A 15,403-nucleotide genomic window follows, 5' to 3' on the forward strand; every position below is an offset into this window, starting at 1 on the left:
AAACTGAGAGGACATAATATAGTTCCTTCTTTCAAATACTGGTGGGTAATAGTCCTTTCACAAACAGCAGCTGCAATACTAGATGTGTGGCAGAATGAAAACTGTAGTTCCAGGTGCCAGACACTTATCTGAGGTACTAAGACTACATTTCAGCTTTTGTGACATTTGTGACTTGAGTTATATTGATTTAAACACAACCCATCTGACTTTTCTGTTGTGGTCACATATCTTTCCTAAGTAGGTACAAGTCTTAGAAGTTAAAAGTGTATAACACACAATAAAGTGTAGTCAGTAATGAATACGCTATGCTCATGCTAAAAGTATTTGCCTCAGTCCCAAATACTAAACGTGGTAATTACACGGAAGGATATGAGAACAAAAAAGGAAAGAAGTGGGCTAAAATATATAATTAACACTTTGAAAACAGAGCTGCTTGGAGACAGTATAGACCAAGGACCTAAATATTTACAGGCAATATAAGATGTGAAGCCTGCCCTTTTTTTATGACAGGAAATTATTAAACAGACAATTTTCTGTAATAATTATTTAATACATATTTAAACTATTAGAGCAGATAAGTTGCATAATAGAAAAAAAAGTAGAACTACTAATTCCCCCAATATTTGATATGCTAGTAATACAACGTATGCTTTTAATTCTTCCTTGTGCCTATTTTGATTGGGCCGCAATCCTAAACCACCTTCGTTTTGAAGTAAATCACATTGAATTCAATGTGAATTACTTCTAGGTCAGTATGGTTACAGTTAAAATGTTAGCTTAAGTGCACAATGCAGGTGTATGATTTCTTCTTTTCAGGAAACTGCAGAAAACTTCTTTAAGTTTCAATTCTGTGTTGTTTCTATCCAGGTTTTATTTCATTTTATTTAATAGCAGAAAGCAGCAGGACTTGTTTCAATACTGAAACAAGTTTTCATCAAGTTGTTGTTGCAAAAGCATCAGTCTTCTACATTAACACAGCACTGCATATGAGAAGCCAGTATAGGGAAATATCAAGCGTTAGCTATGCATTATGCACATGTGTGATGGGATGATGAGCTGCTTGTGCGTAAAGCTTAGTCCCTCAGAGTTTGCTCAACTTAGCAAGGCTCTGTTTTTTAGCGGAGCCCTTAAGCATGGCTCCCTCAGTCGCTGGCAGAATCCGACAGTGGGCGTTTACGGAATCTACTCCAGCATAAAAGCTCCTTGACGGAAACGCGTCGTCTAGATTCTCGGCGCGACAGTTTCCGGCGAGGAGTGGGTGTACCTATGGGAGGACCTGAGACTTCTCCGCTGTTATCGCTGGAAGACTCCCTGAGCCATTCCTTCGTCTCTCTCTCTCCCTGATCTCCCCCTCTCCCCCTGCTGGTGCCTTCTGCCGCTGCTGAGTCTCTCCTGACTTCTGAGAGCCCCTCCACCTCCTGTCTTTCCGATGGCAGTTCCCTGACATCCACCTCCCCTCCAGGGCCCCCTTCACCCCCTCCCGCCCCCTCCCCTGCTGGCGGTGAGGATGGAAAACCCCGGAAAGAACACTCCTCATCATCAGAGGATTCAAACACTTCTCTCCACTGCCTCCCGTCTCTTCTCCCTGTGTCCTCTTCCCCGTCTATTCCCTCTTCCAGCCCTGATTCTGGGAACCCTTCAAACTCTTCTTCCTCATCGGTGGTGCCGAAGTGTTCCCTCCTGAACCGTCCCACGGGCTGAGGTTTCCTTGGAAACCGTTGATGAAACGTTTCTATTAAAACCTCGTCATTGACCTCCTCTGCCGGTACCCATGTGTTTTCCGACTCTGCTTCCCCTTCCCATTCTACTAAATACTCCACCTGATTCCCTTTCCACCTGGAATCAATGATTTCTGCCACATGCATGTTGCGTTCCCTTTCTTCTATGACTGGTGTTTGAGTAACCTCCCTCTCACGTTCCCCCCACTCTCGCCCCTCTCGGTATGGCGACAGTAGAGACCTGTGAAATACTGGGTGCAGTTTCATGTGGTTGGGTAATCTGAGTTTGAATGCCACCGGGTTGACCTGTTGTATGACCTCAAAGGGTCCCAGCCGTTTGGGTCTCAATTTCTTACACCCTCCCTTGAACGGCAGTCCTTGGGTGGATAGCCACACCCTGTCCCCCACCCTTATGGTTTCACCTTCCCTTCTGCTTCTGTCTGCTTGCTTTTTGTATTCTTCCTTGGCCCTCTCTAAGTTAAGTTGGAGTTGCCGGTGGATGGCTTCCATCTCTTCAACAAAGTGTTCTGCAGCCGGGACACTCCATCTCTCCCCTCCTTCTCCTGGAAATGCCCTGGGATGACACCCATAATTAGCCAGGAAGGGACTTATCCCTGTGGACACATTCTCCGCGTTGTTGTAGGCAAATTCTGCCAGGGCCAACTTATCTACCCAATCATTTTCTCTGTCATTTACATAACACCTCAGGTATTGTTGTAAAATCCCGTTTGCCCTTTCCGCCTGCCCATTTGTTTCTGGGTGCCAGGCAGTGGAAAAAATGACTTCCACGTGCAGTAAGCTCATGAGCTTCCTCCAGAACCTGGAAGTAAATTGTTTCCCTCTGTCGCTGACCACCCTCAAGGGGGCGCCATGCAACCTGAAAATATGCTCTACAAACAACTTGGCGGTTTCTTCCGCTGTGACCGCGTGTGAACAGGCTATAAAATGGCACATCTTAGTTAATAGGTCTACCACCACCATGACAGCTGTCTTCCCTTTGGATTTTGGCAGGTCCGTCATAAAATCTATGGATACTGCCTCCCATGGCCTTTCTGGTGTGGGTAAGGGTTCCAATAGCCCCGCTGGTGCCCGCCTCTCCCCTTTTGCTCGCTGGCACCTGTCGCACCCCCTAACATATTCCCGTACGTCTTCCCTCACCTTGGGCCACCAAAACTCCCTGGTAACCAACCACATGGTTTTGTGCTGCCCGAAGTGCCCCACTGTGGGGCTGTTGTGTAACTGCTTGAGCACTCTGCCCCTCAGTTCCCCATCAGGTATGTACAGTGCCCCTTTGTAATACAACACCCCGTTCTTTTCCTCAAACCCCCCTGTGTTCTCCCCTGTCCCCCTGAGTTCTCTGAGTTTCTCTTGGGCGTATTCATCGTTCTTGGTGCCCTCTACCAGTTCTCTTTGCCCCACCAATGCCGCCCCACACACCCAGTAGTCCTCAGGGATGATATGCCTTTCCTCAGGCGCTCCCTCCCCCTCTAAATACTCAGGTTTTCGAGAGAGAGCGTCCGCCCTTACGTTCTCTGGTCCTGGTACGTAACGAATTTCAAAATGGAATTTGGAGAACTCCTGGGCCCATCTCACTTGTCTCTGGTTCAGTACTCGGGCAGTTCTCCAGTACTCCAGATTTTTGTGGTCGGTCCGCACTTGGACCTTGTGCTGCGCCCCAATCAACAAGTGTCGCCATCTCCGGAACGCTTCATGAATGGCGAGCAATTCTCAGTCGTATATGGTGTAGTTCCTCTCGGATTTGTTCAACTTCCGCGAGAAGAAGGCACACGGTCTCCATTCCGACGTATCTTTTCCTGGCTGTAGAAGCACAGCCCCCACCGCTCGGTCTGAGGCGTCAGTCTCCACTCTCATTGGTTGCTGTAGATCCACGTGCAAAAGTTGTTCTTCCGACGCAAACGCCTTCTTTAATCTTTTGAACACTCGCTGCGCCTCTTCCGTCCAGACAAATTTCTTCTTGCTGCTAAGACAATCAGTGATGGGCGCCGTTAAGTGGGCAATAGAAGTTTCCGAAGCCCAGGAACCTTTGCACGTCTTTCTTAGTTTTCGGTGTCTTCCATTCCAGTACCGCTTGAACCTTGCTGGGATCCATGGCCAATCCCTTGTCTGACAACCGGTACCCCAGGAATTCCACCTCTCTGGTATGAAACTGACACTTCTCCAGTTTCACCCACAGCTGGTTTTCTTGCAGTCTGCTCAGTACCTCTCTTACATCTCGCACATGCTGCTCCTCATTCTCTGAGTACACCAGGACGTCATCTAAGAACGCTACACAGTTCTTGTAAAGCAATGGTCCCAGGACGTGATTCATGAACGATTGAAAACAGGCCGAGCCCGCCTGTAGACCGAAGGGCATAACGAGGTACTCAAAGGCCCCCAAGGGGGTGAACATAGTGGTTTTCCACTCATCTCCCTTTCTCATACGTATCAGATTGTATGCCCCCCTTAGGTCCAGCTTGGTAAAAATTTTCCCTTTCCTCACCCGGGTCAAAATGTCATCGATTCTGGGCATGGGGAAAGTCACTGGTTCTGACACTGCATTTAGGGCCCGGAAGTCCACGACCAATCTGGGTTTATTAGTATTTTTTTTGTCCACGAAGAACACTGGGCTGCCCCCCACCGCTCGTGACTCTCTGATGAAACCTCGCTTGAGATTCTTGTCAATGAACTCCCTTAACTCCCACTAGCGGATCATGCAGCGCTAGCCAGCTCATTCCCAAAATAATGGGCGCTCCTCCCAAGGTGGCCACATTAAACGCTATCAGTTCCGTGTGTCTTGCCACCCTCATTATCACTGGGACAGTCTGCTGGTTAACTTCTCCTCCCAACAGCGCCCTCCCATCAATCGTGGTCACCTGCAAAGGGTTACTTAGAGGGATAGTCTGTATCTGGTGTTCGGCTGCAAACTCCTTACTCATAAAATTACAGGAGCTGCCTGAGTCCAATAGCGCCTTTATCTTTAGTGGGTGTCCGTTTGGCAGCTCTAGCGACACCTCTATTACAAGCGCTGGTCTGGGTGGTTCCGGCGTGGGCACATTCACTGCTCTTTGGCCTGGCTGCTGTGCCCCGATGGTGGCAGCCAGGCGTTGGCTTTTACTTGCTCCTTAACTCCCTCCTCCTCCCCCCCAACAGCTCCCGCCATCCCTTGCCATTCCTTTCTTTGTGGGCAGACTCTGGCAAAGTGACCTGGCTGTTGGCAGAGAAAACATTTCTTGGCGCCCTTTCCCTCCTTCTTCCGCCCTTCACTGGGGTTTGAAACTGCCCGCGCGCGCGCTGTTCCAATTTCCATCGGCTCTACTGGCGGGGAATGCTGCTCGGGAATCTCTGGAATGCGGAAATCCCTCCAACGTTCCCCCTTCCCTTCCCGCTTCTCCAAAGCTCTCGCCTCCTGGCGTGCTCCTATGGCCAGCGCTGATTTAGTCAGCTGGTCCATAGACTCCGCCCTGGGCGCCCGGGAAAGTTCATCCTTCACCGCTGAAGATAGCCCTTCTTCAAAGAGCATTTGTATGGGTTCCGCCGACAGGTCCCATCCCAATTTATGGATCAACATGGTGAACTCAGTCCAGTACTCACGGACAGATCGGCTCCCCTGTTTACACCCCATTAACTGTCTGCGCACCACTCCCTGCTCAATCTCGCTGGAAAACATCAGGTCCATGGCGCGAAAAAACTTCCTCGAGTCCTTTAGGGCGTCATTATTAGCTGCCATCAGGGGTCTCACCCAGTCTTTCGCCCCCCCCTTCGAGATGGCCAATCACAAACGCTACCCTTGATTCCTCATCGGGAAAGTCATCAAACTGCAGATTGAGGGCATATTGCATCTCTGTTCTAAAGGCTTGATAGTTCCTGGGATCCCCCCAAAACTTCTGCACCAATCCTGGCACTTTCCTCGTGAGTGGGGTGGCTTTCCCCTTTTCTGCATCCTGAGCCCTCCTCTCCTCGAGCCTAGCCGTTTGCAGCGCTAGCTGGACCTCCAACATCCTGTACCTTTCTTCCAGGCTTGGACCCGCTCCAGCTCCTCCTGCGTCTCCGGCTCCGGTTGGGTTGCTCATGATGCCTCTTTTGCACAAGCGGCTTTCAGAGACTGTCGGATTGCTGTGATGGGATGATGAGCTGCTTGTGCGTAAAGCTTAGTCCCTCAGAGTTTGCTCAACTTAGCAAGGCTCTGTTTTTTAGCGGAGCCCTTAAGCATGGCTCCCTCAGTCGCTGGCAGAATCCGACAGTGGGCGTTTACGGAATCTACTCCAGCATAAAAGCTCCTTGACGGAAACGCGTCGTCTAGATTCTCGGCGCGACAGTTTCCGGCGAGGAGTGGGTGTACCTATGGGAGGACCTGAGACTTCTCCGCTGTTATCGCTGGAAGACTCCCTGAGCCATTCCTTCGTCTCTCTCTCTCCCTGATCTCCCCCTCTCCCCCTGCTGGTGCCTTCCGCCGCTGCTGAGTCTCTCCTGACTTCTGAGAGCCCCTCCACCTCCTGTCTTTCCGATGGCAGTTCCCTGACAACATGCTTAAAAAATTCCCATTAATTGCATCAATGTACAATGTGATCCTGGGTTATTTTCCGGCTATCAAGCCAGTTCAGATGCAACAGGAAGCTTTGGCTTAACACAAGCCAGGATCTTTGCAGCAATGTGCAATATGAGGGAGGAAAAATGTTAAGGAGCAGCTTGCTGCAGAAATACCCTCAAGAAAGTCTTAAGTGCATGCGTGCACAATTGGCCCCTTTGGGGTCTATTTACTTATTAATATCATCATTGTCATCATCATACTTAATTACAGATCACATTTCAGGTTACAAATCCTCCCAGATATTGTCTGGGATCTAATTCTACACATCTGACACTAATGTAATACAATTTGTGTGAATGAGGAATACCCCCAATCCCCAGAGCAACAATAATGACAGTGGAGGTGGTTGGGGGTGTTCGGGTTATGGTTAATTTGCATGCTGGGACCTCCTGCGTCTGTAATTAAAAGAAAAACTAAAGATACAGCTGCATGGAAAATTCATCTCAATGCTAAATTATATGTGCCATAGTTTGAACAGAAACAGAAAATAAAATTGAGAAACAGGCTCAATTTAAGGTGTCCAACATTAAATAACACTCCACTTGTATAACACACATGAGGGAAAGATGGGTAGAACTGACAGTGACATTGCTATCTCTGCTAACTCCATGTATACATATAAAGGAATTTCCTCAGGGAATCATTAAATGCCTGTTTTCTTCAAAGCTTACAGAAGCAGGACTGACCCTAACATTAGGCAGAGTGAGATCACTGCAAGCTGGCGGGAGGTGGAGGGCAATGCCAAGGAGCTGGAAGACTGTGCTTTGTAAGACAGGGAGCATATATTCCACCCTCTCTAGCCTGCTGCTTTCAGCAACAGTAGTGGATATTGTCTCATCACCAGTCAGCTTCAAATTCTTCCTCACCTCAGGCAGCAAAATTATTATTAGTAGTACAGTATTAGTATTATTTTCTTTGCCCTTCACTCTAAGGTCCCCCTATTAAATATTTAAAACTATTAAAATATCAAATAGTTTAAATTTAATATTTTTTAAAAAGTAAAACAGTTTTAAACAACTTACAATCACAAAAGTAAGGGGGTCCTCAAGGGGACACCTCAAGTGTCAGAAGCTATGGTAAACAGGCTTAAGGTTCACCTAGTGTACTGTTCCTGTTCTGGTGGGCATAGCCTGTGAGTAAGCCTTAGAAGCCCAAGAAGGCTAGGCCTCACACACAGGACTTCCAAGCTATGGTAGAGGAAGGGAACCATGTAAAGGGTCGGGAACAAGAAACCACTCTCAGCCCAAAACATAATCAGGGCCACCATCCGAAGGTGATCAGTACCTGATGAAATCTCCAGGGATGAGTACCTGATGAGATCTGATCTACGCAAAGTAAGTCAAGGAGACCTATGTCAGGAAGTGAGAGACATGCAATGTCCCCAGCAACACATCAAGGAGGCCCACAGAAGGGGCTGACATAGCCTGTCCTCCCAGGTCATACTCAAATTCAGCTGCCACTGTCTTTGTTTATTTGATTACAATGTTGTGATGACATACTTGCCAACTGCACTGGAAAAACCAGGATATCCTGGCAAATGAAACAGAAAAGATTGCTAGCTATGTTAATTTTTATATACTTCTGCTATTGTAAGACTTCAAAGTTACCTTTTTGGTTCTTAATCCTTCTATGAAGTAGTGAGCTAATGAGTTAGCAAAGATTGCCAAATGCTAGCTTTGTCTGTGGCTGATATATTGTGGACACCTGTGATCTTGGAGTGACTGGAACATGTCTAGGGTAAAACGCTCTCCAGAAGTTTTTGGCCAATTCCATTTACATTTTTTGGCTGACCATCCGAACAGTTAAAAAAGACATTTGAGAAACACACGAGTAACTCTGAACAACCCTTCAAGAAAATGTATTTATAGTTTTTAAGCAAATCATTTCAAAGAGAATTACATCATTGTACAGATTTCATTTAGCAGCATTTATCTTTTAATTCTCAAAAGGAATTCTAGCTAGATATTTTATTTTGTCAACTGCTAATGAACCACTGATTTGGTTTGAGTACAGTCCTATTGGGAGCGTACACAATTCTAAAATACAAATTAGGACGATTAAATACTTAAAAAGTGATGTATAGGTTTGCCAAACAATTAGAATTTCAAACATTCATGAACTGCTTGCTTCACAGCTAGCTTGGTTTCTTTGCATTTGCTACAAACCTACTTTGACAAACTTTGCTAAATCTTAAAATATGTTCAGATAGAAAAACTTTAAGAGTTCCCTTTAGTTCTGCACCAGAATGTTGTTTCATATCCACCAACATGCAAATGGGCTCCTGAACATATCATGTTGGCCACAAAAACCGCAACATGTTAAACCACACCAATTCAATGGAGGCCAGGCTCAAGACATGTTTTGACTTCTCCAAAAACTCAGAATGGCTCTTTTATTGACGCATAGCTACAATATATGTGATTTATGTCCCCTTTCAATCTGCTCTCTTCAGGCATATTCTCTAAGCTGGGTCTCTGCTTTCTTCATTATATCCTTCCATTGGTTAAATGAACAGACCAAAAGCTGACAGGCACAAGATTTAAGGAGTCTTAAATATGCCATTTTAAATACTGTCCTCCAAACACATTGGAGTCTATTAGACCTCCCCAGTGAATGCTTCCGAGGATATTTTAGCATTTTGCAGTTATTACAGTGTTTTCTGTATATGATGCAGGAGCTAAAAACAGAATTTCATTTAATCTGAATAAATTTAAATAGTGAGTTTTGGCACAAGCACTTTTTTAGCCCCTTATGCTAATAAGGCTTCAATTTGCACAGTTCCGTCCTAAGCATGTTCTCATGTGTGTAATTAGAATTCCAGGCTAGGTACACTTTTCCTTAAAGCAAATCCAACTGAATCAAATGGAATCTCCTTCCAAGTAAGCATGCTTAGGATCTGGCTGTTAAGGCTTTTACTTCCTTTGCAGCTTCCCTCAACTGCTAAATAATTTCAGCAGTAGCATTAACAACACCTGAAGCATGGAATGACTTCGCTGCTATATCCACTCACGTTTCACTGCCTGCTGCCCTACAACTTGCAACAATGTCCAACGGGCAATAGACAGAAGTGACTTGGGTTACAATCCCTGCACATGCACAGTTGTGAAGCCAAAGGCCAGTCCTTATTTCTCAGCCTAACCTACCCGAAAGGTTAGTAGCTAGGATGAAATGGGGATAAGGTAGCCCATGTATGCTGTCCTGAGTTCCTTTGAGGAAGGACAAATTAAAAATATGGGGCAGGATGCAATGTCATGCTATTAAGATAGTTTCTTCAATGCAAGCATTTCTGCTTCCCAGGTGGAACAATCTCCCTACTCTTCCCCTCACATGCTGTTCTGGGTCTTTCCCCAATGCCATTGAGTGGATGTGGGGGAAGTATTGGGGGTGCACAGCAGGAGGACAAGGGAATGGGGAGAAAGCCCCATTCTGCTAGTGGGAGTCTTTACACGAGCTACTGTTAGCACACCGGTTTAATTGAATCCAGCCCATGATAGATACATAAAGTGATGTATCCTACAAGGTCATGCCATTAGTGTAATGACTTCTGCCTGTACAACAGGACTTCCTCTCTCTGTTGTTTACCCTTACGTTCCCCAAGCCTCTGGAGCAGATTTGTGGGGACCGGGCCTGAGGAGAGAGGAAAATCCATCACACAGACATAAGTCCTTCCACTAATATGTAACCCAAGCAATAAACCTTTTTATCCAATGGGTGAAACATTTGCAGGGAAAAAAACTTTAAACAACAAATGTTAATGTAAGACCTGCAGCTGACGACCATATACACCCTGAGATTTCTTTCTTTTAAGTAATTGCCGCAGTATGTGGAGCTATTGGGAAGCATAAACCAAATAAGGGATGAGAAATAACTATGCTCTGAGCACACAGAACGAGCACTGCATGCTCTTTTCTATGGAGCAATTTCTACTACTGAACAGAAAACTCAGATTTTAAATTGAATTGCCAAGAGACTTGTCTGACAGCAGAAAAGTGAACACAAAGCTCCCTCTCTGTGGACAGTTGGCTTCCTCCTGTATATATCCATCATTGGGGCCTGGCAACATTACTTTCCTTCCTTGCATAATAAAAGTTCTTAGCCATTTCAGGAAGAGTTTGACCTTCAACATTCTTTGAAAATGTCACATGGAAACATTGCCGAGCCAATTAGTCTTCACCTGAAGAAGGAAGCTTGAGGAGTCAACCAGATTGTTTAGAATGCTTTATCGTTATCTATGTCTGAAGCAAACCTGGATATATTTGAGTTTTGGCAATTCAATCTCAGTATGTGTCTGTGATACATTACACATTCTGATGCAATCAGAGCCCTTGGCATTAATCCAATCCCAACAGAGCTCTATGAGACAATTTGTTATATTGGGTTAATCCACAAAGTTTAATAGCATTGACTATCTGAATCGTAGGACTATTTAATATATATATATATTTCATACTATATCCGATAAATATAAGAAGCAAAACATAATACAGAAAGCATACAATAGAAAGCAGTGTTGTCTTCTAAGGCTGATAAGACAACATACAGTCAGAGCCTCTTACCTTTATAGTTTGAACAGGATTTCTCTGCACCCTACACTCCCACTTGTTTTCTGTCAGTAAGGGTCATAACACCCAGTATATGGACAGAGGGCAGGTCATTCTGGAGGATAATGTTTGGGTGAGGATAGAACAAAATGATCTGTTTTTACCAATTCACTCTCTGTTTCTCCATATAAACTGCCATATTTCAGCATAGCTATTTCTTCTGGGGGACGCAGGTGGCGCTGTGGGTTAAAGCCTCAGCGCCTAGGACTTGCCGATCGAAAGGTCGGCGGTTCGAATCCCTGCGGCGGGGTGCGCTCCCGCTGCTCGGTCCCAGCGCCTGCCAACCTAGCAGTTCGAAAGCACCTCCGGGTGCAAGTAGATAAATAGGGACCGCTTACCAGCGGGAAGGTAAACGGCGTTTCCGTGTGCGGCTCTGGCTCGCCAGAGCAGCGATGTCACGCTGGCCACGTGACCCGGAAGTGTCTCCGGACAGCGCTGGCCCCTGGCCTCTTAAGTGAGATGGGCGCACAACCCCAGAGTCTGTCAAGACTGGCCCGTACGGGCAGGGGTACCTTTACCTTTACCTTTATTTCTTCTGGTCTATAGTTTCCCTGTGCTTACTACATATTTAAGGCTAGTGTAGATTTGGAAAAGTTTCAGAAAAAGGCAACCAAAATGATCAAGGGTGTGGAGTGACTGTCCTGTGAGGAAAAGCTACATTTTGGGGTTTTTTTGTTTAGACTTTCTTCTATGGTCAGCTATCTCAATTACAATAGGGTTGTGGTTTCTAAATGCACAAAAATAAGGGCATTAGAGGGGAGGAATCCAGAATATTTTGTCATCCTAAATGCCTTCAGGGTTAGAAGGACTACTTTTCCTAGTTATAACTTCTCTTCACTGTGATTTGAAGCATAATCCCATACATGTCTTCTCAGGAGTTAATGTCATTAATGAACATTAATCCAAGGAAAGAGATTATAGGTTTGCAGTCTGAAAGCCTCTATTTTCTTCCAAATAAAGATACACCATTCCATTTCAATAGTAATTCCCACAATTTAACATCAGAGATACAGTCAAACCTCGGTTCCTGAATGCCTCTGTTTTGGAATGTTTCGGCTCCTGAACGCCAAAAACCCGGAAATAACTGCTCCGGTTTTCAAATAATTTTAGGAAGCCAAACAGTTTCCAAGCTGCATTTTTCACACACACACCCTTGACTTTGCAGCCAGTCCATTGATCCTCGGTTTTTGAACTTTTTGGAAGCCGAACGATCTTCCAGAATGGATTAAGTTCGAAAACCAAGGTTCCACTGTATTGAAATTCACCAATATTATCCAAACCCATTGAAATATCTCTGTAAAGTAGTATCCAACCAGACTAGAGCATGGGTTTAGGCCACATTTTTTTAATTACGCAGGCTTTGATCCAGTCATAGGCTAGATAGGGAGGTCTGCTTGGCAACCCCTTGTACACTGGCTTGAGTTCCATGATATAAATATCCCAAGGTGGGATATAAATGTACTAATGAATTTAAAAGGCATACAATATAACTCTTTACTATACACACAACCCAGCTGTTATAAGGTTTACAAAGAACTGACTGGGAAACATCCCAATCTAGCTGATTTGTAAGGCATTTATATATTTAGAAATGGCTTGATTTGAGCCTCTTCCCCTTATTACAAAAAAAATGGTGGTCTGTCTTTTTTCTTGCCTAGCATATAACTAGAAAGTATAATGAAATGAACATATAGATCACAGGAAAATACATGATTCTTTTTTGCTACAGACTCTTGGTCACATTTCTTGAGGTGCATCAGCAACAAACATGATTCATAAAAATAATCCAATACATTCAAATAGAACAAAATCATATTAAAATTGAAACCAATAAAAGTGTTCTGAAACCTATTTACATGTTAATAGTTGTCACTATTTGTGTCTCTTAATACGTTCTAAAGAAATGTTGTATGAAGTGAAGATGCTACGATATTTCTGTGAAAAGCAATTGTAATTTGTTTCAGCAAAGGCCAAGCAGGGGCACTGATCAATTTGTATCATTCAGCACAACAGTGTTTGCAAGAGTAGCACTCCAGACCATGGACCTAATTAGGCCCACCAGGCCATTTTGACCATGCTATGCCCTCTTGCCAGTCACCTGGCATCATATAAGATGTCAGGTGTGAACAGGTAAAAGGTAGCTTGGGTGGGGCAAAATGGGCTGCTGAAGCACCTTCAATCAGTTGATCAACAAGGTTTCAGAAGTACTACACAAATGGCTTCTGAAATGCCAATGATCAACTGAGCTGGGCTGATGAAGCACCCAAAATCAGCTGATTGCTTGCACTTCAAACTGCAAGCCCTTTGCAAATACCTGTAGGCAGTGCCTTGAAATCTCGATGGCCAGCTAATAGATGGGGCTTCCAAGCATGGCGTAGGGCTCTTTGCAAGGGCACAATCACCTGATAGTTGGGGCTTCAAAGTGCCACATCACCAGTCAAATGTTGTCTATTGGGAGTACGAGACATGGCCTGTCAGCTGGATGTGGTTCCCCACCCCTGCCCTATAGGGTCAAATAAGAGGAACTAAAGGAGTACACTCTAAGACATATTGGGGACAGATCACATCCCCTGGTGACCCTAAAGTGAACCTTATCCCTTTATCTGTTGATAGCCCCATCCTTGTGCTGTATTATTGGTCATGCTATAGCAGACATAGGCAAACTTGGCCCTCCAGATGTTTTGGGACTACAACTCCCATGATCCCTAGCTAACAAGACCAGTGGTCAGGGATGATGGGAATTGTAGTCCCAAAACATCTGGAGGGCCGAGGTTTGCTTATGCCTGTGCTATAGCATAGCAGAATGTTGGAAAATGACTTTTAAAATCTATCTGTATTTGCCCCCAAGCAAGAGGTGCAGAAAGAGAAAAGAGGGAAGTTATCTGACATAAATTGAACATATCTCTATTACCTAGAAAATAAAGAGAATAGTGTTCGAGTCCATGCCACTCAGCTGTTGCTACAGAGAATCCAGAAATCAATTTCTAAAAGTAAGAGAAAGGTGTTGATGGACCTACTGGGCTTACAACGTTTGGGTACAATGTCTCCTATCCAGCTGACTGACCTGAGGCACATGTGCATCATGACTGGAACCCAGGTACTTGGCACCATTGTCTGTGATGAAGTCAGCATCACAAATGGATGATATGTTCATGCTCTGGGGCTGTTTCCTATGTCTATAGACCTGTGGGAAAAAGCTGTAATGATTAGGCGCATGAGGTCAGAACTATAGGAAGATCAGGGAAGGGAAGAAGCAACAGTTTTGCATCCTGTTGCTTAAGGGGTAGAAAGCTACACCATACAATGCATGATTCAAGGAAAAGAATCATAACATTGATATATTTGGAGGGATCCAATACAATGCTTGCATGGCATGCTCATCTATGAATGACTGAATTCTGAAGGACAAGCTGGTTACTTGCAAAGGGTTGGGTGAGACTGGTATGACTGGCATGGCTAGGGTTGTTTTCCTACTTTGCAAGTAACAGTAACAAAAATCAAGACTGATAGTGTCACACAGTGGAAAACATCCAATAAAGGCTCATTCTAAAGCATCTCTTTTTCTCATCTACTTTCCCCAGGGTTTCTACAGGAGAAAAGGGTTTGACAATGCATTCCTACTACACACAACACAGCTTTAGCATCTAGGTTATCTGATTATGCTTCTCTTTCCTTAATGCATGGACCTAACCATTAGAAACTTAATAGTGACATAAAAAGATTGCCCCAGCTAAAATAGTTTACCGTAGTCTGTTGGTTGTTGTATATTCATATTTAAACATGCACTCATTCATTGCATTTTTTAATTATTATTTCACCTTTATTTCAAGGCGTTCAGCCCCACCAACCATGAAAGGTCGCCCCACCAACCATGAAAGATAGGTAAGTTTGAGAGATGGTGGCTGGTGCAAGGTAACCCAGTGAGCTCCTTGCCTGAGTGGTGATTTGAATTTGATCCAACTAATATGTTCCAACCACGACCCCACACTGTATTATAGGATATATTCTATGGCAATTTTTCCTTATCAGTAAAAAGGAATGCAATTTAATAATTATTTTCAGATAAAACATAGATTTAGAACATACAACCTAGCATTCCTACAATTTGCACTTCAGAACAGAAGCAAATTATAGTTCAGTTTCTGCTGAGATCCATTTGTAACTTCCAGATAACCTTGCAGAAAGCTAACAAGCAACTATAACACAGCATCTGAATAAGGAGGTACAGTAGATATGGGTTTTAATATTTTATTTTATTTTTAAAAAATGAGATTCTAGCACTCATTTCATGATAAAAGTGGCATGGGTGCCAGCACAAAATGGCTGCCATGTGCAGCAAAAAGAAGAGGTGACGATACTCCATAGCAGTAAGTACCATCCCAAAAGAAGCACTGAATACAATAATATACAAAATGGGAACTAAACATAAAGTGTTAGTAGGATTCAAGAGAAGGAACATATCTCAGTATGATGCTTTCTGCTGTTGTGTAATCAGT

General features: G+C 44.4%; 1 protein-coding gene across 13 annotated transcripts in view; it reads right to left on the reverse strand.

Annotated features, from left to right (window-relative positions):
• ERC2 (ELKS/RAB6-interacting/CAST family member 2) overlaps positions 1-15,403 on the reverse strand; it is a 530,269-nt gene that overhangs the window by 158,289 nt on the left and 356,577 nt on the right. The window lies entirely within an intron of this gene.

This window comes from Podarcis cretensis (genome assembly GCF_951804945.1).
Source record: "Podarcis cretensis genome assembly, chromosome: 2".
Taxonomy (NCBI): domain Eukaryota; kingdom Metazoa; phylum Chordata; class Lepidosauria; order Squamata; family Lacertidae; genus Podarcis; species Podarcis cretensis.